This window comes from Leptidea sinapis, chromosome Z (assembly GCF_905404315.1).
Source record: "Leptidea sinapis chromosome Z, ilLepSina1.1, whole genome shotgun sequence".
Classification (NCBI taxonomy): Eukaryota; Metazoa; Arthropoda; class Insecta; order Lepidoptera; family Pieridae; genus Leptidea; species Leptidea sinapis.
Window position 1 is genome coordinate 13,627,622 of NC_066312.1, and position 26,070 is coordinate 13,653,691.

Genomic DNA, 26,070 nt, shown 5'->3' on the forward strand with positions numbered 1-26,070 from the left:
GATCCCATCCATCCCTCAAGGAGTTCAAGAAATACGGACCCTCATTAGCCACGGTCGTGTCATGGTCAAGGTCACGTCATAAAAGCCAATGTTTCTACCCTTACAAATCAATTTCCATATTAATTATTTATCGATCAAGAACTTTACTTCTCCGGAGAATATTGCATTATGCATTTATAGAAAAAATATATTTTAGCTACTATGTAATATTATGTGTGCCGTGAAAATATAACAATATCTATATATCTATTATTTTTCTTGTTTAAATATAAGGTTTAACATAGTAAGTAAATTGAAAAAAAAAAAAACCCGTAAACACACAAGATGAAGCCCTTGAAAAGAAATATTTTACACTATCGAAATCGGTTAAAGACACATTAATATGATTAGTATGGGGTTTGGGGCCATCCATAAATTACGTCACACGATAAGGGGAGAGAGGGGGCCGACGAAGTGTGACATTGTGTGACAACGAGCGGGGAGGGGTCACAAGTTTTGTGACACCACAATTACTCAAAATATAATACTTTATATGTAACTAGCTGACCCGGCAAACGTTGTTTTGCCATATAAAGTATAATTCACACGATAGTTTTATAAATAATAGCCTATGTGTTATTCTGGTGTGTAAGCTACATTATTGTAAAGTTTCATCAAAATCCATTCAGTAGTTTTTGCGTTAAAGAAATTCAAACATACATTCAGACATACAAACTTTCACATTTATAATATTAATAGGATAATTATAATATTAATAGGACTATAATATCTAACTATAACACTAAATTTAAACTACATACCCACTAAACTTGCAAATATAATATAAAATTTTACGTTTTGTTAATTTTCATGCCTTTGTTTGATTTAATGTTAGTTTTATTGAAAATTTAAATGGAAATAAAAATAAATTTCAGAACACTGCTCTTTTAATTTTACATTACTAGGTGGGGGAGTTTCACAAATGTGACCAGCTGTGACAAGGACTGGGGAGGGGTCGTAAAACATCAAATTTGTGTTACGTAATTTATGTATGGACTCTTTGTCACAACTACCGATAATTTTCCCAATAATGTAGTCCCATTATATTTAATCAAACATATTTCCACGAGGTTTTCAACTTTTGACATATCAAATTACTGAAATATAATACAGGGTAAATTAGCCAAACCCTGGCGATTAATATATATGTACTAATGAATTCTTATTTTATACGAGCCGTATCGACAAGCGCTTAAGACTCGATGAATCAATACATGCCAATTGAGCATACGAATATCTACAGTACGTGGATCTGGGACAAGGCTGTCGGTAGAAACGGTGTGGCGCGAGCTCTGTAAGGAAAAACGACGGATACTGAATATTTCACTAAAACCATCTGTTATTTAGTATCCATTCGCTGCCGTTGCAAATTCAAATACCTTTAATAATTAAATAGCTTTATTGAAGTAATAATAACTTTAGTGAATAACTACTTTAGGCGCGCTGCACTTGTATTTATATTGTTTAAAGAGATTAACTAGTTGACTGAGGGCCGCTTTCTTAGTTAAACATTATTTATAATTGAGGTTTAATGTCATACATAATTCAATCTTGTATCTTCATTTCAATAAGTCAAACTTTACTAATTCCGCAATCCATATACGATAGAAGACGGTACATACAAAGAAGCGAAAATAAAATTTTCAATACATCGTTTTATTGATGGATTGTATTAGAAATATAAATTTTATTACTTGGTAAACGGAAATTCATAAAGTGTCCCTATCTAACACAATATTGATTCGAACTGAATTTTATAAATGTTCGTGAGACATCGCATACGAGTTCATCTTGTATATATTATGTTGAGATAATCTTTGTTTATTTAGCCATCGGTAAAGTTAGACTTACTCCAAGTTAAAACAGAAAGGCAAGAAAAAAGACAAAGGTAAGATAAAGACAGAAAACATTAAATTGACCATAACTTTACTTTGCGTTTATGAATAACACAGTAGATGTGAACGAGAGATAATATGTATATATAAATCATAGGTGTATTTCGAAATGTATCAAAAAAAAGGATATTGAAAGAATTAAATCAGAAAATGAATTGAATCACACAGAATGAGTTGAAACATCGATTTTCGATTGCGAAGTCTGTGACGTCCGTATGTTCCGACAAAACTTGCCTTCTTTACTTGTTATATTTTCATGAAGAACCTTGAAGGTATAAAAGGGTTATTATCTTCTCAAAATTGTAATTTTGATGTTAAACGGTGTCAAATGAAGTCAGTCAGCGGCTAGGAGAGCTACTTCGGAAATTATCCCACTATTCTGTGTAGTGTTATTTAAGAAGTTAGAAAAATTCTTATAAATTTTTATTCCTCGTGCTATATTTACGTTGTAGAAAGAACAATATTATAAAAAGAAGGTATTAAATATAACCAATGAAAATTTTATTATACCGCATAATTTTGTTAAATAACTATATATTTTAATAATTAGATAGATTTTTTTTGGAACGAATTATGGGACGATGCGGTGGGGTACCTCAGAGGGGGTAGTGGTAACGTGAAGCCCCCATCCGTTCCCCTTTCACCCCCCCCCCCCCCGCGCATGTCCTGTTGCGTCACTATGGTATGCAGTATCATTACCTTTAGGTACATATAATGATATTTTCGTGCTATACCGCTTTGTTTTTAAAGTTTTCATTGTTACGTTTTGACGTTTGATGTTAATATTTGTTTCTGTGTCGCTATAATAGTTTTTCAGAAAAATAAATACTCTTTATACTTAACCTATTTATTACTAATTTGATAAATTTACCTTTGTATTCTAATGTTATTGTAGATGTTTCTCATTAAAACATGTATAAAAAATAACATTTTTTCTAATTGAAACCTAGTTAGATCAATTATCACCCCCCAAACTTTTCCGAGATTCAGATTATATATATACATACAAGAATTGCTTTTAGGTATAAGATAATATCCTAGTGATGCTTGTTTTGCTCACCGTAACAAAGCGACGTCATCAACGTCAGATCCTGAGATTATATAATCGTCTAGTAGTATTAAATTGTACTAATATACTAACAGTTGGTATGTGACATACGCTTCGCTACGTACATCTTTCTATTTCACGTTTCACATCTTTTTTTTATGAAAATAAGGGACGAGACGAGCAGGACGTTCAGCTGATGCTAATTGATACGCCCTGCCCATTACAATGCAGTGCCGCTGAAGATTCATGAAAAACCCAAAAAATTCAGAGCGGCACTACAACTGCGCTCGTAACCTTGAGATATAAGATGTTAAGTCTAATTTGCCCAGTAATTTCACTAGCTGCAGCGCCCTTCGGATTCGAACACAGTAATGATTACACATTACTGTTTCACGGCAGAAATAGGCGCCGTTGTGGTACCCATAATCTAGCCGGCATCCTGTGCAAAAGTGCCTCCCACTGGTTTCTTAAGTCGTCGTGTGTGTGGAGCCTTAAATTAGTACGCACATTCATAGTGTTTCGTCACAGCGCTTGCATGGAGCTGCTTTCAATAATTTATACAAGTTGAAAGAATACAAGGCTCAATTTTGGGCAGGCTTGCGGTGCGGCGGTGCGGCGGCGCGGTGTCAGTGTTGCTCAATACAACAAGGTTAGATTGAATGATTGAGTAATGTGCACCAACTTCACAATGATAATCTAATGTTACTACTAATCTATATCGAATAATTATTGTTGTACTATTGTCTTGCTTTGGGTAAATACTCACCTATAATAATAATAATATTGACACAATTTTTACACAAATTATTTTACCCCAAGTTAAGCATATATAGCTTGTGTTATGGGTTACAAGACAACGATATATTTAATGCAATATACTTAAACATACATAAATACATTTAAACATCCATGACTCGGCAACAAACATCCATATTCATCATATAAATGCTTGCACCTACTGGGATTCAAACCCGGGACCTCTGGCTTAGTATAAACTCTTACTTATAGTATGATCTATTCGTATAATAACATTGCAACTGATTTCTGTGCGTGAAGTTGCAGCAGAATACCATAATAAGTATTTTTTACTAAGACTTCGCTGTGTATTCGTACATACCTACTATCCGGTTACATAATATCTGGACCTAACGTCGATGACGTCACAACGTCGTTTTGTCACGGTGCGCAAAACAAGCATCGCAGGGATGTTATTATGAACTAATAAACTACCATTTATTTTTTCTGTAGGTGTAGTGATCCTGTTTATTATTATTATAATGATGAAAAACCAATGAAAGAATCTGAATTAAATACAAAAAGTATTTATTTAATTTCTTATGTCGAGCTAGCTCAAAACTGGATTATAATTTCGGAATAAAATTGACGTCATTGTATAGGGAATTTAGTTTTCTAGACAATAAATAAAGCAGCATTATTTGAAATAATTATTTTTAAACAAACTAAACCTATAAAATACACCATATATCAGCGCTCGATGGGTCAGTGCCGCGTGCTCATCTGTATGAAACAAAATACCATTTTTATTTTGCTATAATATCAGTTCCCTTAAACCTTAATTTAATTTAAAAAAAATGTTTTATTTGTAACTTGTTGTATATAATACCTAAAATTAATTACTTCTGTGCATGCTGTGTTTATTTGTAAGTAATCACTACATTTAGTTCCTAGTTTTTAGTTCTACTTTTCTATATTTGTGTGTATTATTGTAAGTGATTGTAAATAAACCTAATAAATAAATAAAACCTTAATGCTTCACTGCAGCTCATATAGTATAACAAACGACCTGCCGCAATAAAATTCAGATTATTAATAAAAAAGTTATTTTAACGGAAATCAATCGCTACTTAAAATGTTATCGCTCCATATCGCTAGGCCCTGCGAGTCGCTAAATACAATGTCTCAATATCTGTCTCTAAAACTAAGTCACATAACATATTACCGAATGGAAAACTACAGTTACAAGATGACGCAACTCTTTACCTCGGATACATATTACAATATCCCTGTCCTACTTAACAGGATGAAATTGAAGATAAATTTCACCGAAGCGAACATTTCGTACTTGACCGATCGATCTATGAAAAAATAAAGGACAGTCTTAAGATAATGTTAATAATTGAGGCACTTTTAACATAATTTGTCTAGCCCTCGAAAATAAACTTTTTAATCCATTATTTTGTTTGCCTTAATGTGGGTAGTTAAAAATAACTGAAAAAGAACTAAAATAAAAGATAATTATAAACAAAACCCAAAGGACTAGATATAAAATAAAATATATACTACGAAAAAATTGGAAAAAAATTAATTGTTTATGGAAATGGGATAAGATTTGAGCGTTTGACATTACACTTCATGTTTCCATAACAACTACAATATGTTCATTCATATTTTTCCAAAATATATAGTTACTGTATATAAAGTCTATTGTGATCATATATTTAAATGAACAGTTGGAAAAGCTGGTAACTTAGGCCCACCATTTATTTTTCTACAAACTTTACTACACGGCTTTTATGAGTCCCAGCTCGTAGTTGCCATGCAAAAATGGACATATTGTCTCAGGAGTTACTTATTGCAACATTAACCATGACCAGCGAAGTCACCGGATCTTACCCCTCACTCATAACATGTATGCAGTTGATGACTTGTAACATGCTTTGGAAGATATTCTGAATGGAATCAATTATATAGTAATCTTGAATGTTATATTACAAGACGGCCGCGGCGACTCCAGCTATGTATAACAATGGTCATCACAAGAAAAAGTAAAAATGTAATGTTATCTCAGTATTTCATAGAATGCGATCCTCATTGGCTATTAAAGCTTTGAATGTAGTCCATTTAGTACTTATCGCTATTCCTGTTTATTGCCCTGTGCTTTCCTGGGCTATAAAAATAATGTGGAAGTCCGAGGGCCCAAGGGTGTAGTAAGAGAGGACTAAGGGCATTGGGATGCTTCTTTGCACAGAATGCCGGCTAGATTATGGGTACCACAACTACGCCTTTTTCTACCGTTAAGCAGTAATGTGTAAGCGTTATAGTGTTTCGGTCTGAGGGGCGCCGTAGCTAGTGAAATTACTGGGCAAATGAGACTTAAAATCTAATGTTTCAAGGCGACGAGCGCAATTATAGCGCCACTCAGAATTTTTTGCTTTTTTCAAGAATCCTGAGCAGCACTGCATTGTAATGTAGGACATATCAACTACCATGAGCTGAAAGTCCTGCTCGTCTCGTCCCTTATTGTTAAAATGCTTATAGTTTCACATTCGGTCAATTTCACTTGACAAATTCACCATGTATTGTTATATTGTAACACGTTTTGCATTTATTAAAGAGTAATTCTTCTACCAGTCTGGTTACGGTGTCAGCCATTGCACAATTAACGTAACGTAACCTTCGAAATGCAAAAAGAAACGCGCGCAACCCACATTGGCTGCAGAGCTGTTGTATTGCTTTATTAATAAGCTCGTCAAAGATTGTCACACGTTCTAACCAACGATTTTTACATATAATGTAGATTTTAGAGCAGCTCGGATTGTCGGTGACCCAGTGCTCTGTGAACGACTGGATCACTTGACGTTGCATAGAGACGTCGCTTCATTGTGTGTCTTCTACCGCATTTATCACGGGGAGTGTTCCGAAGAGCTGTATCACCTCATTCCTGCCGCTGAATTCCACATTCGCACGACAGGCTACAAATTACGATATCATCCCCACACTTGACACTGTCAAGGGATTTAAATCTTATAGGGTATTTTCCATTGATCTAGAAGTCCTAGAACTATGTAATTTGGCAAGGAATACCATCTTATACTACAAGTATAGGGAAATGTATGAAACTTTACATTTGTAATTAAGTCATAAAAAACAGGGACCTTATGCAAGCAACGGCGGTCCAAATTTTGAATTTAGATAACCGTGTCATGTGGGGTGTACGCGTGAAAATTTTAATTATATTAAGAATTAAAAAACTTTCTTAACACTTTTTATAACTATAGGTATTTAATAAAATGTACGGAGCCCTCTATGGGCTCATCCGGTTTAATTAAACTAAACTGCTGTTTTCAAGAAAAAGTGTACGTAACAATGTTATGTACATATATTTTATCGGCAACTGTTGCCTCGCAAAGTATTAGACTTATAAAATTTCGGTAACCTTCTTATTTAGATTTCTTCAGGGTTAACTGATGTTACCGCAGCACTTATTCTCCGCGGTACGCGTGTGTTTTTAAAGATATGACATATCAACCTGTAGAATGCTCTCGATCGCACAAGGATGCTTGCTCATTACAGTTTACAGTTTGGTAGTAAACGAATAGCAACTTTATTGTTCACAGTAAACCTTGTCATATATTTTTAGTTTTCATTTGTTGACTGCACCTCTTTGCAATGACTTCTAATATTTAATATCACAAATGGAGCAACATTAGTATAACAAAGATATGCTTAGAATGCATTTAGAGGACGTTCTTTTAAATGCTTTGTGAAAAGATAGCCTTTGATAAGCGTATGCGATAATATTCAAAATTATATGCGAACCTTCGGATCTGCATAATTTTATGCAAGAGAAATCTATTTATTCTTCTGCCACCGTGCCTATTTAAACTTTGTGCGAGTGAGAACCTTTCAGATTTAATATAGATAAATTATGAATAGAAAAATATTATTTACTAGCTGTTGCCCACGACTACATCCATATTTAACAGTGTTGTTGTTAGTTGGTGTTCCGATGCTACATTTACTACAAAACTATCATATCATATCTCTGTGTTCGTAAGAAGCGTTTTAATTCGACCGTTTTTTTTACGACTTTGCATACGCGACTACTTCTAAAGCCTTTCCATTTTTAGGGTTAATAATATATAGCCGATGAAACTCACAAATAATGTGGCTTCTATTGGTAACATAATTTTCAAAATAGGTTTAGTAGATCCAGAGATAGCCCCCTACAATATCACAAACTTTACTTAATTAAAAAATCGTGATTGAGGGTATGTCATTAAATATACAAATAAAATTTGTAACCAACATTTATGATCGATGAGGATCTCGAAAACCTGCGCCTCTCGGGTTCTCTCCGAGCGCTCTTTCCAACTGAGCCAACCGTTCGAGTGACGCATGGATCTTAAATCTTGTTCACTAACCGTATTTAATTTTTTTATATTAATATTGATTAATGTCAATGTTATGTAATATGATTATTACAAATAGTAGAAACAATCGATTGTGTAGAGAATGCACCATCTTTTTATTTATAGCGCCATGCTTTGTGACGTCAGAGGTACGACTGGTAAATATAGAGAAGTAGGTACGTATGGACGGACATGTGATTCTTAGCAATTGGGTTAATTACATAATAATTTATGACAGAAGGACCCTTAAGTTTGCCTTAATAAATAGACCGACTTAGTATTACATAGATCTCACAACTTTTTGATGACAAGAACTGAGTTGGGTGACTTCATTTTTATACTAGTTATGTTTTTGATGGCATCGCATTTCTTTTTGCAGATAGAAGATCTTTTTCTTCTTGAATACCAATAACGGATTTTCTTAAAGCCCACTCTCAGTTTTATGAGATTTTCTTATTTTTGTAGATAGTCTTTCTCTTTTACTTTTCCGTTACTATTTTGAGCTCCAGTTACATATAGTTTTTATCAAAGCCCGCTCCCTATTTCTGGGTTTGGGTTTTTCTCGGAGGCTTTGATGTGACAAGTCTGGACGGTAAATGCTTCTTAGTATAATGTATTCACAAACTGAAAATTTCTGTACTTTAATACTTCCAAAGGCGACATTAATTATATGGAGGCCTCCCAGACTGGTAACCTTCGAAAGTGTCACGTTAGCTTGCCACTCAAACACCAACTGCATAAATAACTTTGTAATCCCATACAGGTTTTAGGGGATTATAATGTTATTTATGCAGTTAGTGTATCTAGATAACTGGACGGAAATTGCAGAATTTTTTGGTTTTCCCTTGATTTATATACTTAATGCTAATTGTTTTCTAAATATGAAGCTTTTATATCCTCTAGAAGTGCCTTAAATTTTTGATGATCGGACAATCATTCCGTGAGTGACAAAATTAAGAAACTTTGATTAGTTATAATTTTTAAACAACTAGTTCAAATTCAATGAAAATTTAAAAACATCGTGTTTATACAATGCCTGCTTGGTTACTGAAAATTCAGGCTACCAGTTTTATCCACAATGGAGTTATAGGGGGTCGCAAATGGCCTGAACTGCTTCGAGAAAATGATGGTACGGTCGTGCCACTTGTTTTTGCTCGACTTGATGCATGGCCTTGCCCCCGGATTTCCACATTTTTGTCAATGTAATTCGGTTAACAGCCGAAGTCTAGTGCAGATCTGGCACTCAGAGATTCATATTTTTATTATATTGATTAAGTATCAGTTTGAAAGAATTCAAACATATAAACTGAGATCAAAATGTCAAGTCAGTTTGCCCTTTAACGACTTCAATGCGAGTGGGACACCGGGTGTCTATTCGTAGCTTAAATATCATATAGTAACTTTTACCTATAAACTCTGCAATGTAATATTTTCACATAATATCCATCGTATTAGTGACAAACACACGTAGCGTTTATACTTATATACTTACTTCAATAAAATCATTCCACCAAAATAGTAAATCGTTGGCAAACCTCAATTACATAACATACACAAAAAGACGAAGTATTCGTAAGTTCCAATCATTCCGAGATAATTTCATTAAAAATCCATTTCAGTTATAAACAGTACTAGTTTCCCTGAAAGCAGTATTTGGAATGACAATAAACAAAGCGCAAGTACAGATGTTTATAGTTGCCAGTGTACATTTAGTAATAAATTGTATTTCCCACGGGCCACTTTATTCGGCGTGCTCACGAGTATCAGTTCCGTAAAATCTTTATGTGTTAGCAAAGGATGTGAACACAAAAAAAAATCACAATAGTTTGTATGTGTATTATTTGCAAAGTATCTTAAAAAATAAAACATGCCCAAAGTAACCAGTCCACGCCGACGAAGTCGCGGGTAAAAGCTAATAAACTATAAATAGAAGTCCTTAATGAGATTCTGTTCAATTATTATAATCGAGTGAATTATATATCGCAATCGATATGATTCATCAAATTGTTTATCTCTAATATATAAAATTCTCGTGTCATGGTGTTAAACTTTGAACTTCTCCGAAACGGCTTGACCGATTCTCATGAAATTTTGAGTGCATATTGGGTAGGTCTGAGAATCGGACAACATCTATTTTTCATCCCCCTAAATGTTAAGGGTTTTTCACGAAATTTTGTTTTTATTTTTTTCACATTTTTTTTAAATTTGTTTGATTATGAGTCAACATTAAAAAATACATACAACTTCAAATTTTCACCCATCTACGATCAATAGTTACTTTTGTATCGCGATTTTAATATCGGCAATACAACGTTTGCTGGGTCAGCTAGTCTATTTATGTAAATCAAAATTTAAAATTTTCTGTACTTTTTTTAAAAGCGCGTTTCTTTAGGTTTTTATTATTATTTATTTTCCTTTTTCTTTAGTTATAAAAGCAGCGTTCAATGTACTTGTCACATTAAAGTCGATTTCTTCGTCTATGGTATGTGTACTGTATGTTAACATAGAACTGAAACACAATTTTTTTTTCATAAACCCATATTTCGCGAAAACACTTACCAAAGTGGTAAAATGTATTTAACTCCTCATAACTTCTAAAATAAGAGAAAGATAAAACGAAAAAAAACATATGATGTACATTACGATGCAAATATCCAACGAAAATTGGTTTGAACGAGATCAAGTAAGTAGTTTTTTTAATATCTCGTAAACCACATTTTTTTACAACGAACTACAAGAACTTTTGTATCATGTTACTTTCTGCTACAGAACCCTTCATGGGAGAGTCCGACTCGCACTTGGCCGCTTTATTATCCGGGTGATCCGGCCTTGATACATGCTCTCAAGCAAAACGAGGGAGCCTAGAGATTGTAAGATTAAACCGATTTTAAATACAAAACCTGTTTAGTACCTACCTACTGTAACCATAGCAACCAATTATTATAAACTGAAAGTGTATTATTCTTTAAGAATGAATACATCATCTGTAGATACAAAGTTTATTAAGAAATGTCTTTGGCTTGCAAAGTAATAGTAATTCTGTTTTTATTCACAGATTTGACAAATTCTAATTTTAGTAGATTTAAATGACATTAAATAAATCCATTACATATAGGTACATGCATGGTACATATATTTTATTAGTCTGGTGATCCTAGATACGATAGAAGCCAATAATAGCCTTTAATAATTTATACGTCCAGATAGAGCCTCTTGCTGCTAGACAACCGATGAAAACATGCCAGGTTTATTACTCTAGTGTGCGTGACAAGCTACGTCTTACACTTGCGATTTGTATGCGACTTTGTGTGTGTGCGTGCATTGCTTAAAATAGAGGTTAACCTGAATTATATTCGACGTTTTCACAGATGTAACAGTCTATCTAGACGTATAAATGATCGAAGTCTATAATAGCACTGAAAATATTGTATTAGCACCTGTTTTCGATACGTGTGTATATTGTCAAGTAAATCGGACCTCTTAGGTGGTATTGACGTTCAATTTAAATTCATACAGCGTACATAGGTGAAGCTAATTTAACCTACATTTGACTATTGTTATGTAAAAAAATAAATTAAAATTCTACGCAATCGAAATGTTCAGATCGCCAAGCCTGAACCAAATCTACGCGGGCGAAGACGAGGGCTGCAGCAAAAAAAATTATAAAAAAAAAATTGTAGGTGAAATATTATTTTTAATTAGAAGCACAAATGCAAGGACAGTAGGTTCTTAGTAACCGGGTTACCTTTGTAGACCAGTGCCTTTGAAAATGATGAAAAGTGAAAAAAAAAATAGTAGGATGAAGCCTATTGGAAACGGAAGAGAATATAATAAATTAGTAGTAAAGGAAGTGGAAAAAGGGAGTTAATGGTAAAAAACGGTTTATCTCTGCTTCCGGCAAAACTACAAGACTTATTGTAAGGAGTAACATTTTTCCCACATACGCCTTAAAATTTACGTGAAGAAAAAAAAAACACGTGTTTGTTTTTTATTTTTATCTTTTACGAAGAATTTTTTTTTTCAAGAAAATTATTGAAAAATGTCCCAAATACACAGTAATATATTTGAATTGAAATATTAATTTTTCGACTCAAATAACGAAAAGAAACCCTTATTTTCAAACGAAAAGGTACTTCAAAGGTAGCAGCAAAAATATAGATTACAATAATAATTAAAAAAAAGGATAATATAACACTGAATCATAGTCTTTTTTAACATTTATAAATAGATTTGAAAGAAACAGTGAAACTTTACACGGATGTAATAATAACTGCCTGCTCAACTCAAATTAAATTATTATTTATCATTGTTCGTTTACACTAACCGTTTACAACTTGCTAAAATGCAATTTAGCAAGAAATAATAGCGTCGCGACGTTAACACCTCTTACAAATAAATCGATAAGATTCTATAGGTGTCCAGTAATTAAAAACAAATATTGTTGGTAGTGTCAATAAATAGATGTTCTAAGGATATTGTGTTAAGTAAACTCAGCTGCAATCTCTCGGGACCTTGAAGCGGTGTGAGGGAGGACGATGGGGTATGCCTGGAGGGAGAGGGGCGCCGGAGTGAGGCGGGGCAGAGGAGAGCGGGGGATCCGACATGGTCGCAAATGACGCGCGCCCTACTGACACACTGACACAGTTACCTAGTGACAATGGAACTGCTTTAGGTACGCCGAGGTCACCATTATGTATTATATCAATACTATTAATTACATCACTCTTACAGGATCACTCCTTAAAAGAGTTTTTTTTTTATTCTTTTCTATGCGGCCAACATATTTCACGGACACAATATAACACCATAAATAGTAGTTAAAAATAAGCTTTTAATGAAAACCGTACTAAAAAATACAGAAGAAAATTAAAATTAACATCAAATGTTGCTTTATCGACGATAGATGAATATTATATATATATAAATCAACAAAAATCTTATTTTGCATATTGAAATATGGAATAATTTTATCAAATTAACGTATAGTCATCCGTCTTCCATAAATCTACGAAATCTTGCCGTTTAAGGTTCAAAATCGCGCCCAAATGAGTCGGTTACAAACAAACATACATACAGAAGAAGCTAATAAAAAGCGTTTAAAAACTTCTAATAATATGATTGTCATTGTCATTTGTATCGACAATGAAAATCGACACAGTTTTAACAACATCAGAGCAAGTATACTCGGTGCTTTTACATTAAAATGATGAAAGAACAAAATTTGAAAAATAATAAATCATTATTATTAATTACTCAAATAAGAAGTAACGTTGTAGTTCGCGACAGCGGCGATCGCCAAGTATACTTTAGTTCTGTTAGTTGGACTGGCGTGGTGCCAATATTTGTTTTCAACACTGGTTTTCTTCTAACTGATATCAATTTGTTTATGTTCAACATACGTATTATACTGCCGAAAACGGAAATCAATATATAATGTTCTAATATTAACACATTTTTACACATATTATCTTGCCCCAAACTAGACATAGCCTGTACAAAGCAACGATATATTTAATACAATATAATATGTACTTACTTAAACATACTTATAAACATGACTCGGCAACAAACATCCATATTCATCATAGAAATGTTTGCATCTACTGGGATTCGAACCCCGGGCCAATAGCTCAGTAGGCAGGGTCACTAACCACTGGGCTATATATGGGCCAACATATTTTTTTATGACAATAAGGGACGTGAAGACCAGGTCGTTCATCTGATGGTAATTGATACGCCCTGCCCATTACAATGAGCGATACCACGCTCAAAATTCTTGAAATCCCAAAAATTCTGATCGGCACCACAATTGCGCTCGTCTCCTTGAGACATAAGATGTTAAGTCTCGTTTGCCCAGAAATTTCACTAGCTACGGCGTCCTTCAGACCGAAACTCAATAATGCATACACATTACTGCTCACGGCAGAAAATGGCGCCGTTGTGGTATCCATAACGTAGGCGGTATCCAAAGTGTGCAAAGAAGCCGTCCACTGGTAAATAAATACAATATGATACTGAAGTTGTCTTTTAATTTTAGTTGTAATGAAAGGTCGGAACTAAACAAACACACAAAAAATGAAATACAATAAATATAGCCCTTACTCAGCTAGTGTCCATTTGGTTGCGCAACCAATTTGGTGGCTCAACCAGCTCGGACGCGTTATGACTCTGGTGTATGTATGGTGTTGTCTGTCAACACTGAAATAAACTGTCACTATTTGTGTTTGTATGGTCGAATCAAAGCGGACGGACGGACAGTTGCGTTATAATTTTTTTATGGTTATTATAGTACTTTAGTCTAAAGTTTATTGTGTTCTTTATATTACTTCGTAATGTCTTAGAGCGCGAATTTAATGACGCGTATTCTCATATCTGGCACACTTTTTAAAACGACGTCTTTTAATTGGAAGGTAAATCTAGCTTTTCTAGACAAAACCACACTTAAAACGATTTCTAGGTCAATTTTATTAGACTCTACCTAAGCATAATATTATTTATATTGGCTTAATTTGAGCCCTTTCTGTTGCCTTCAATATTTGAAATTCCTTAGATTAAGGATTGTGCTCCGCTGCGCTCCAACTAGATACCGCACTACCTAAGAACAATAACTTTTTGATTACGGCAACTATTAGAATCTTGCGTGGCAACTTTCAAATTTAGTAACATACGCTTCGTGTTATACTTACATTGAAATTAATAAAATACAAAATACTGATGATATGTGATCCCAGTGTCTTTCTTATCTCTTATAGTATTTTTACAAAGTTTTACTGAGCAGCCCGGTATTCTAGTTTCAACTTTTAGCAATATATATATATATATATATATATATTCGTAATTTAAACTAAATAGTTACATGAATGAATGAAAGCATAATTATTGGAAATATACCTGTTTATTCTCCCATGAGCAGAATAAGTAACGTAACAATAACAATTATGTTTGTTATTCAATAATGGGAACAATAGCAAAGCAGTAGGTACCAATACATTTACGCACGTGTTACTCAAGTACAATGAATAACTGTAATTGATTCCGATGACCTACATTCTTGAGATTCGGCAAGAACTAAGGTGTGAAAGAAATTAAAAGGAAAAATAAGACGCTTAAAAACCACAGGATAGAGATGAAAACTTTCTTTTAATACCAAATTGTTTCAAAGCCTTGAAAAGTTTTAAAACACAGAATCGTCTAGACCTTAGTTTCTCAACCTTATTTTGCTCACCGCCCACTTTGAGAATATGTTTTTTCTAGAGTATTTTCGTGTATTTTTTTACCTTTTTAGATTATATTTTTTAATCTACCCACGCCCCATGTGCGCCAGCTCAATCCCCCCACGTTGACAACCTATGGTCTAGACTGTATAGGATACAGATTCAATATAAACATAATTTTATTATCCGAAAATATCGAACAACAAAACAAGCTTTTATTAGAAATAAACGCAAAATCATGAATGCACCGTACTCACGAACTCTCGACCAGTTAATTATTGCCGAAATATTTTTTTTATGTCAAGGTTCGACGTATTGCGTATTGATGAAAGGAAAATCTACATTGCCGTTTCAACCTTGCCGAATATTTTGCCCACCAATTTTATGATAATTTGATGTTTTTCAACGTTTTGATACGCTTTATCTATAATAATTTAGCACCCACGTCTAAATTTTGATGATTTTTCATTATTATGGTTATGAAGAACTTTTTGATTTAACAGAGGTTGCCAACATTTTTTTCACCGACTTCAAAAAGGAGCAGGTTCTCAATTCGGTTGGGCTTTCTTTTATGTATGTACACCGATTATATTACATCTAAATAATATTATAGGCACACAGTCGGGATAACCCACGATGACCGAAGTTAATATACCTAGGTAATATGGTGTATAATCACGAAACAATATCAATAAAAAAAATCATTATGAACAGATTTTTAAATTTTCGTCCGTTTTTGAGAGATTGGTCTCATCACAAGTAAACGTGTTTGTGTTTGGTATGGTCGAACCACCAGACAATCGGGGGGTCTCACTAGCGTTCTTTTAAATAATAATGTTGACACACTGTTACACAAATTATCTTGTCCCAAACTAGGCATAGCCTGTGGGTACAAGACAACGATATATTTAATACAATATACTTACTTAACATACATAAATACAACCATGACTCGGAAACACCCATTCATATTCGTCATATAAATGATCGCACCTACCGGGATTCGAACCTGCGACCTCTAGCTCAGTAGGCAGGGTCAATAAGGTAAATAGATAAAATAAGGTAATAATCAAACTTATAGGGTTCAAAAAAGGTCGGCGTTTGCGTTTCTTATTTTCGGGTAAAATTATTGGGAGTATTGATTCAAGAAATTATGGTATAACACTCTGTCGAATCTAACGTGACGTCATATATATTATGAAGAAACACGTCGCGTCGCATCGAATTCACGCCTTACGAATGACTCATAAGATTGCTATATAGGTTTATCAATTGAGCCTTATTCTAAGGCGGTAAGGACTAATTTGCATTAATGTACGTTCTATCTAGTGGGTATTATATATAAGTAATATAAGTTATATTAAACAATTGCATTATAGTTATAAACAATGACGTTCTATACATATAGACGAATCACGTCGTGTAAAAAGCACCATAATAAGCTTCAACTGCTATATTGGTGATACTGTACATTGCCGCATTTATTCGAGTTGTTTAGAACATTCTTGGTCAGCAAGCAGCAATGTAAAACATTGATTCAGTTCAGGATACGTGTCATGAATGTAGAACCAGATTTGGACAGTGACAGTTGACACACAACTCAGGAGAAAAGTGTGCTTACATTGTCTTTAAGCACACTTTTGCCAGACCGCGAAGGATATGTCCTTATCAGGGGCGAACATATTATATAGGCAATTAGGCAGTGCCCACCTCGTTATAAACCTAAATATATATAGCACTAGTGTTAAAGTTAATTTAGTTTAATTTGATTCTACCTTCTATTGAACTGCACCCACTCATAATTTTTTTTTTCTTACGGTAGATACTAGATACTAACGGTTACGACTCAGCTACGACTAGTTAGATCCCCAGATGTCTACATTTCTAGAAAACCAATGCACGGCCCTGGTCCTTACGTATGTACCTATAGAACGTCATTCACATTTGGTTAAAAAGTAATATGGGCAGGTAAGATTGTTTATGATGACATTGGTAATGCTCGCTCCTTATTGGAACATCCTTGTGTATAAACACAATAGGATCTCGTGTAATTTTTCAATCTCTTTCGCATTGAATTACGCAGTAATATACCAATCTACGCTTCAAATCCTCGGGGAACTTATAGAAATGGTTTTCATGCGGACACACTGTATTAAACACATAATCCCCTCAAGGATATCTAGATATATGCTAGATAAAATATAATAAGAAATATTTGTAACAGACCTTTCAATGCGTCTGGAGTTTTCAAAAACCCTTTTGTTGAAACTTTTCATAGCACAAAGGCAAGAGATCACGTTTTAGGTTCACGTGGAAAACTCAATTCTTTAGTAAAGCCTTGGAAAGCTTTCCAGCTTTTAAGTATTTAACATTATTTGTATAGCATAAGGAACACGTGCCGTCTCACTTAGTCATTAGGTACTTGAGAATTATGTGAATAATTCTATTGATAATAATAAAAACATAAGTTATTTAGATATTTACTAAAGTACTTGTATAATATGTTATATAGGACGGGGAATGAAAACAAACATCATGGTTTTGTTAGAAGTATTACGGTTTTATTGGAGTGTGATCATGAACTTTAGTGGCTAATATAATATTGATGGCAAAATGTAAGTCAGACACTAATTAGAACCGTGCCGGAACCATCGCACAATCATCACTGCATATTTTATATAAAGTACCCCGCCGCGTCTGTTCGTCTTTCTGTTCGCGATTAACTCAAAAAGTATTGCACCGATTTTCATGCTGTTTTTACCAAAGGATAGCATGGTTCTCGAGGAAGGTTTAAGTATATAATTCATTAATTTTTTGTCTAAATTTGTTTATGTATAAACGATATTTGTTGAAGATGTCGGAAAAAAATAAGCCGTCTGGGAGAGCTTTCAACGAAAACGCCTTATATATATATAACAAAATAATGGATGGTGGTATTGTGTATCTTATATAGGTCTATAATAAAATCCGCGATGGCCTATGTCTATCTCTTAAGTATAACATACCATATCCATTTCAATATTTAAAAAAATTGTCAATTATAAAACGGTATGTTTACACAAATAACATTTATTCCTTATTTATAAAAACATTTCAACTTTGATTGCATAATATTTCTGATGGCTTTAGTCTACCTACATCATTCCCATATTACTTACATCGTTTTTTTTTTCTATTGACAGAACAGCGTCTTAGCTGGTATAGTAAGTATATTACGGTTTTGTACTATCTATTACAAATTAAAGTACTTAAGTTTTTTTTGCATGTTTAAAAAGACTAACGAGCCCCACAGTCTCTTATATCAACCAGTGACATCACAAGTTCTACAACTACATCTTCATAAAGCATCTTCTAAATTCGAGATTTAAAATAAAAGTAAAAATAATTGATGCAGCCATCTTTGCTTATCTCTCTGTCGTGTTATCTTTGATTATGATGATTTAATTAGATATCGTTGCCACTATTGAGAGCGTCGATCTATTTTCAAGAACGTGCTGACCTCGACACAATTATATTTATGCATAATAATATCTGCATTTTCCTTCTAAGAATATCAATTCAATATTATATCATCGCAAGGCATGTTATATAAGTACCAATATATAGTATCTACATCTTAATATATATAAATCCAGTGTCCTGATGTTTGTTTCCAGTGAACTCCCAAACTAATGAACGGATTTTAATGAAGATTACATCATATGGAGTGCAGTTTAGTCCAATTATTTTTATTTTAAACTAGATGACCCGACAGACGTTGTTCTGTATAATATAATAAATAAAATAATGTTTTTTTTTATGAATTTGTCAATAATATATCATAACATCAAAATGTGCTGCTTAAAAATGCCCCCTGTTGTTGTAATGAAATTGATTCACAGCTTAACTGTCAAACCGTTGCGTCAATAAATTCGACGGGGGACGCATCAAAGAAAAAACAAATTTGTTGTTTAGTATTTCCTATTAATATACCCTTCCTTAAACCTTCCCTGCACTTCCACAAATAATTCAAGACCAAAATTAGCCAAATCGGTCCAGCAGTTCTCGAGTTTTAGCGAGACTAACGGACAGCAATTCATTTTTATATATATAAGATAAATATACACACATAAATTGTAAAAGTAAAGAAAACATTGCAATAAAAACCTCGCACATATAATACACATTTATTTGTGTAAGTATTGCTCAAAAAGACTTATTTCCTGGAAGAAGTTTTATGGAATTTTTGCACTCTATTTTTTGGATCCATGTTATCATCCACAGTTTAGAATCGCGGCGCGTGCGAATCATTATTGAATCCCTGTCAATTAATATTCAAAACACCTCCGTGTATTTTTATTTATGTTTATTGTACTAAATATATATCTGCCTGTAACTTGGGGATAGATAAATTGTGTGAAACTACAAATTTGTGAACAATTTTTAATCTAATGAAAATAAAAAAATATATATTATTTATTAATTTAAATCAGAAAATGATAGCTATTTAACTTAAATGTCAATTAGAAAATGTTATAATCTTCTTGTTGACTGATGTTAAGCGTTATCTCACTTTTACATTGAAAACTAGAATTTCCTTTTTGACCTTCCCTTGTAGTCAACGCGACAGAGTGGGTCAAGGTTGATTAAATTTGAACGATTGCTATACAATTTTATGCCAAACAAGTAAACAATAGTATTTTATAATGTAGCCACGTTTATCTACTGCTTTTAATTACATAATACTATAGCTTGTGCCCGCGACTTCATCTGTGAAGATAAGAAATGTGAAATATTGAAGTAAACGCCAAGAAGTTGAGTCTAGCAAGGAACCTTAACTATTAAGACCGAATATTAGTTTCTGGCAAGGTTTCTTGATTAATTTGCCACCAGTGAAAACTAAATAAAATTTCGTTCAGTATTTTCGGTGATTTGGAATTCTAAAACTATGCTTCTTTGTGCCAATAACAAATTATATGTATGTAATACTTTTGAATTTCTTCAAGTTTGGTAATTAATAAAAAAAAACGGCCAAGTGCGAGTCGGACTCGCCCATGAAGGGTTCTGTAGTATCAGGTAACATAATATAAAAATTCTTGTAGTTCGTTGTAACTTTGATCGACGTTTTAATAAGTGTTGTAATTTTTTTTTAATTAAGTTATTGGTAAAGGTGAAATGCGGTTTACGATTTATGACGTATTGAAAAAAAAAATACTTACTAAATCATTACAAACCAATTTTCGGTGGATGTTTGCGAGATATAAAACTAAAAATGGGTGCGACATACATGGACAGACAGACAGACATGACGAATCTATAAGGGTCCGTTTTTTGCCTTTTGGATACGGAACCCTAATAAGATTTTAATTTTTTTTTATATGTAATTTTATTCGCATTTGTTTAGGAGAAGCAAGTCTGAAATTTAGTAAGTTATAGATAGGTATGAGATAAATGTAACTCTACATCCATTGCTAAAGAGAAAAAGTCGATAAGTGAATTCAGTTTAGTTGTAACGATGTATAGGTTATTATTGTGTATAAATTACTCTGGCGTGACAGCTCGGACTCATTCAGTAGCCACAAAGAACAAGAAGCTTCCAGTTCGAAACTCAAAGTAATTTATTATAAGAACTTTTAAAGATACTAATATAATATAGTCGTTTAAAAAATATATAAAAAAAACACGCTAAATATCAAAAAACTCTGATTGGTATACGAAAATATCCTTATATGTAATGAATCGGTTAAATATAATGGTTGAAATTTAAAATTAACATCAATCCCTGCCTTATCGACGATAGATGAAAATTATAAAAAAAAATAAACAAAAATCTTATTTATAATTATTTTGTAAATTGAAAAATGGAATAATTTTATCAAATTAATATAATGTCATCGGTCCTCGATAAATCTACGAAGTTTGAACGTAATCTGTCCGTTTAAAGTGGGTCAAAATCGCGTCCAAATTAGTATATTTTAGTAGTAGGATACAAACGAACATACAAGTGAAGCTAACAAAAGGCGTGTTATTAAATTAATAACTCAATACAAAGCATAATATTCAATCACGTTTATTTAATATGCCATCTGTTGCGTAGAGAAGTTTCCAGTAGGTATAATACGAATTCAGGCCAAGTTCATGAAAGTGGATCAGGGTGAGTGTCGGTCGATCCTGAACGGATATTTCTGTAGCGCATTTCGAAACTACTCCTATCTCAGTGTTTGTATTGGAATCGCCAACTGGAACGACATATATATATTCTCTGTGTCGGATTTAATAAAAGAAAAATGATGCACACATATTTATGACTTTATTTATATATTTTTTTATAATCTATGATTTTAGAAGGTCTTTTTTATGGCAATAACACGTTTATATCTAATATAAAAATATGAGTGTTTAAGTAATAAAAAGTCACAAGAACTTGCCATAATAAATCGGTGGCAATGCACAATCAAATAGACCAACATTCACAACATTATTTTTTTGCCTCGATTTTACATACGTACCTACAACATGTAAAAGTTATTAAAAAAGTCTTCTATGGTGCTGACACTGTCTCACGATATACAGATAAATATAATAATAATAAATAATTTATTTTCAGGCATTACCCATAGATATACAAACACTCTTAACTTAACTTACATAGCATTGTTGAGCTTAATTTGATTTTAATATAAATTATAAAACTATAAATTAAAAAATCACGGAACTAAATTATATATCATACCGGGATATGTAGTAGAAAGTGTAAAAATTGTTTTATGAGAAAACTTTTTAATGTACCTCCGCAATGTACTTACGAATTTATTATATCATAGATATACATATCAAATTAGTAAATAATAATAAACAATAATAAAAAACGAAAAAAAAAGCTTCGATCCTGCCAGGATTCGAACCTGGAATCTTCTGATCCGTAGTCAGACGCGTTATCCGTTGCGCCACAGGACCTTGTAATCTCTTATCTGAAACAGTTCTACGTATTACACAAACCAGTTGTCATTCAGACAGAGAATTTCTAGTGGATTTAAGAACATTTTTTTTTAACCAATAGTGGCACCTGCGACTTTACTCGCATAGATTTCGGCGTTTAATTAACTTGAATTTTGGTTGCCAACCGAATGGAATGTAACAAACGCCTTATGTTACGGCGGCCTTACCACTATACATCAGTAAAAACCGGTATAGCACTTTCTGAGCACTTACTATTTTATAGCCCCCTTGGTGAATAATGTACTAATTACAGATAGATTTTAAGCGGCATCATCTCACATGATTATGTTACAATATCATTTGATGGAACACGCGTAGAGCGTACCATCTGTCACACCATAGATAATTTATACTTCTAGGTAGACCCTCTTGCTGCTAGACACTCGATGAAGACAGGCCAGGTTTATTACTTTAGTGTTACTAGTATGTCACTTTGTGTTCAACCTCATTTGTTTCGACTTTTTCACAGCTGTCACAGTCTAGAGTCCTGGACATATAAATGATATAAGGATCACTCCTATTCGGTCAAATTTACGGCAAGATGGCGTCGACACTCATCCAGTTTTTGGTTTCTTCGTCTATTATCAGGACAGGAAAAGGGTTCCTAATGAAATGGCAGAATCTCAGAAACGTTTTACTCTTTCATAAATTAATAAGAATAAAAGAGAAAATCAAGAACCTGATAATATATCAATATAACTCTATATATAATATCAATATATTTTTATTTGTGAAATAAATAAAATCTCAGTTCTTAAACTTCTTTTTTTCTAAGTAGAGAAGTGAAATGCCAACTTTGCTCAAAAGATGAGTTTACATCGTCAGCGTTTTCGAGAAAAAAAAATAGCAAAAAAATCTAACAATGCTTAGTTAGTAACACGGCTTTAATTAATGTATATAAGTATAATGTATTTAATATGTATCTGTTAATTATTCTTAAAGTTGATTATTATTAAGTTTTACTTAAGTCGCGCGTAAAGATTACACGCGCTCTCTTTTCTTTTGTATGAATTTTCTTTTAAAGTTTGTGAGGCATCGAAAGTCTGGTGCTTGAAAGGCTTTAACATAAATTTATTTGGAGATTAAATTTATTTATATTTATTATAGCTTCCGGGCTATTTAAGCAATATATTTTCATTTGGAATTGCTGTAAAAAAATTACGTTCAATAACTGTCTCTACATCCTATTTTAATTAAAAACATTTTATTTTTGCATAATGTCGCTGTTCCAACTTTCAGGCTTCATGAAACTGGTCATTCACTCATTCATGGGAAAATGTATACAAATATAATATAACAAACTCCCACATCATGTAAATGAACTTCCGTCACATAAATTTGAGCTTCATATTAAACTGTAAATGAAGCATAATACTGCCTTTCTTGCCGGTTCTTATCAAAACAAGGCCTGCTGATAGACTCTTGAACCGATGGTATCACTTGACTTTCTTAAGCGTACAAAATGTACCTAAATAAATTTCATATAATTTCATAACCAGTGACAGAAAATCATATCACAACAACAAACACGAACAAATAAATAAGAAATGGAAGCGTAATTTAATTTACAAACAAAACTAGGTCGCGACACATGTGGGTCAAGGTAGAATGGGTCAGAGGGAATCAGTATTGCGCCTCCCTGACAGGAAACAGCTCGGGTGTTCTCAAACATGCCGCTCTCCCTTGCTCTCGAAGATTTCAAATCTGCGAGATATACATAGTACCTATATGATTGAAATAACCCTTGTTGTTTATAATATTCTGGTGAGGGGTTGTTAGAATTATTAAATTTAGATAAAAGTAATCAGATGAGCATGAAATCGTAAAATGCAGTATCCTTGCTATATGCGAGTGTGTGTGTATCGCGTGTAGACACATATCTCGTATCATTAGAAGCACACATAGATGCTCTAGTGTTACTAGTTATAACGAGTGTTTACTTATTTATTAGGTATTCCATTTACGGCTGAAAGTGTGTCAAGTTCAAATTATCCAGGGCAGAGGATAACATAAGTGCATTCGACACAATTTCCATGTAGGTCACAGAGATTGTTGCATCACGTCATATTATATTTATGTCGCGAAACGTTTGCGTGCGTACGAGTGTGCTCTGGTGACTAATGACACCTATTTACAATAGTACCTTGTTCGCCAATTCGGAGTATGTCATCGAATCCTACGAGGGTGTAATTTGTAGGCAAAAGTTGAGCCGAGGGCCTTAAGTTGAAAGATACTACTAGAAATTTTAAAAATGAGAAAGAATGAAGTATTTTAGCCTATCAAATATTTTTAATGAGTCGTTTATCGACAAATTTACAAAAGGCCCATCAAAAGAGCAATTAATGTAGAAGACGTTAAAATGAAATTCAAACCCGCCTGTGAGGTTTAACCCGACATGTTTAACGCAGCTATGTCAGTTATAGTATCTTTAGGTTTCTATGGTTACTATAGACATTGTTATAATATCCTTTACTACACAGCCACATTATCTCTGGACCTCACTGACACGTGAAGCCCCCTCCTGTTCCACTTATTGCCTCCACCTTCGTTTTTCTTTCATTACCTACCGTTAGGTACATGTATTGATATTTTCATGCTATGTTTTTGAAGTTTTCATTGTAACGGTTTGACTTTAGTTGTTAATTGTTCTAGGTTTTGACGTTCTTTGTCGCTGCAATAGTACTGCCAGAAAAACAAATACAATTTTTAATTAATCCAGATTATTTTCATTGATTTTTAATAATCAGCATCACAACACAAAACCTTTACATCAATCTATAATACTAAATAATAAATCGTTGTTTATTTGTTACTAATAGTGAAGCTTGTTGTGCACACCGTAACAAAGCGACGATGTGACGTCATCGTCGTCGAAGATAATGTATCCGGGTAGTAAGTTATAGATACTCAAACTGTTTGTCTTTAGCAAAATGTTTTCAATTGGTTTTCACATAGCAACTTATCATTTTTTTTTTAGATATTCTTGTCACATACAAATACACAGGTATAAACATTGTTAACGTTTAGTTTAAGATAAGGCAAAGGTGTTTTTTTGGAATGACGTCAATCGCTATTCATTTACATTTCATGATATTAACTATATTATATTCGACATAATTTATTAATATTAACCATGATTTAATTCTGAGTTTTACAGTACAATTTCATTAACCCGGCAGGTGCAGGATTATTGTATGGTATAGAAAAATTTGCTGTTTAACAAAAATTAAACAAATTAAGTAATATTTTAGTTCTACCGTTAGTAAAATAATTTTTGATCATTTTAATTACCTTATTTTCTCTTTACTTTAAAGAATTTTTATTTCTTAGTAATAAGTTCTTATGTGGCATAATTAAAATTAAAAATTTATGAGTAGTTTGCCTAGAAGTGCAATAACACTTAGATTTAGAATATTATTTACTGTAATTATTGTGTTGGCGATGCTAATAAATAAATAAACAACTAATTAATCGCATAGCACACGTGCTTTCTTATTGGACGTATCGTTCATCGGAGATTGTACTTTATTTACTTTGTACTTAAACAATTTAAAATCGGCCACACTTCAGTGTGTTCGTGTGTTAATTAAAATAAATTTAAAACAATATGTATATCCCTACTAATATTATAAATGTGAATGTTTGCTTGCTTGTACCGCTTTCAAGCCTATGCGACCACTGAACCGATTTTGATGAAATTTTGTACAGAGATAAATTAGAGCTTGGTAATGGATATAAGGAAT

General features: G+C 33.1%; 1 protein-coding gene and 1 non-coding gene across 2 annotated transcripts in view; both read right to left on the reverse strand.

Moving 5' to 3' along the window:
* The window catches only part of LOC126978552 (nuclear hormone receptor FTZ-F1), a 126,848-nt gene that overhangs the window by 65,251 nt on the left and 35,527 nt on the right, over nucleotides 1–26,070 (reverse strand). The gene's annotated exons all lie outside the window — the stretch shown is intronic.
* Trnar-acg (transfer RNA arginine (anticodon ACG)) lies at nucleotides 22,213–22,285 on the reverse strand. The gene has a single exon. It is a non-coding gene; the product is annotated as a tRNA-Arg (tRNA).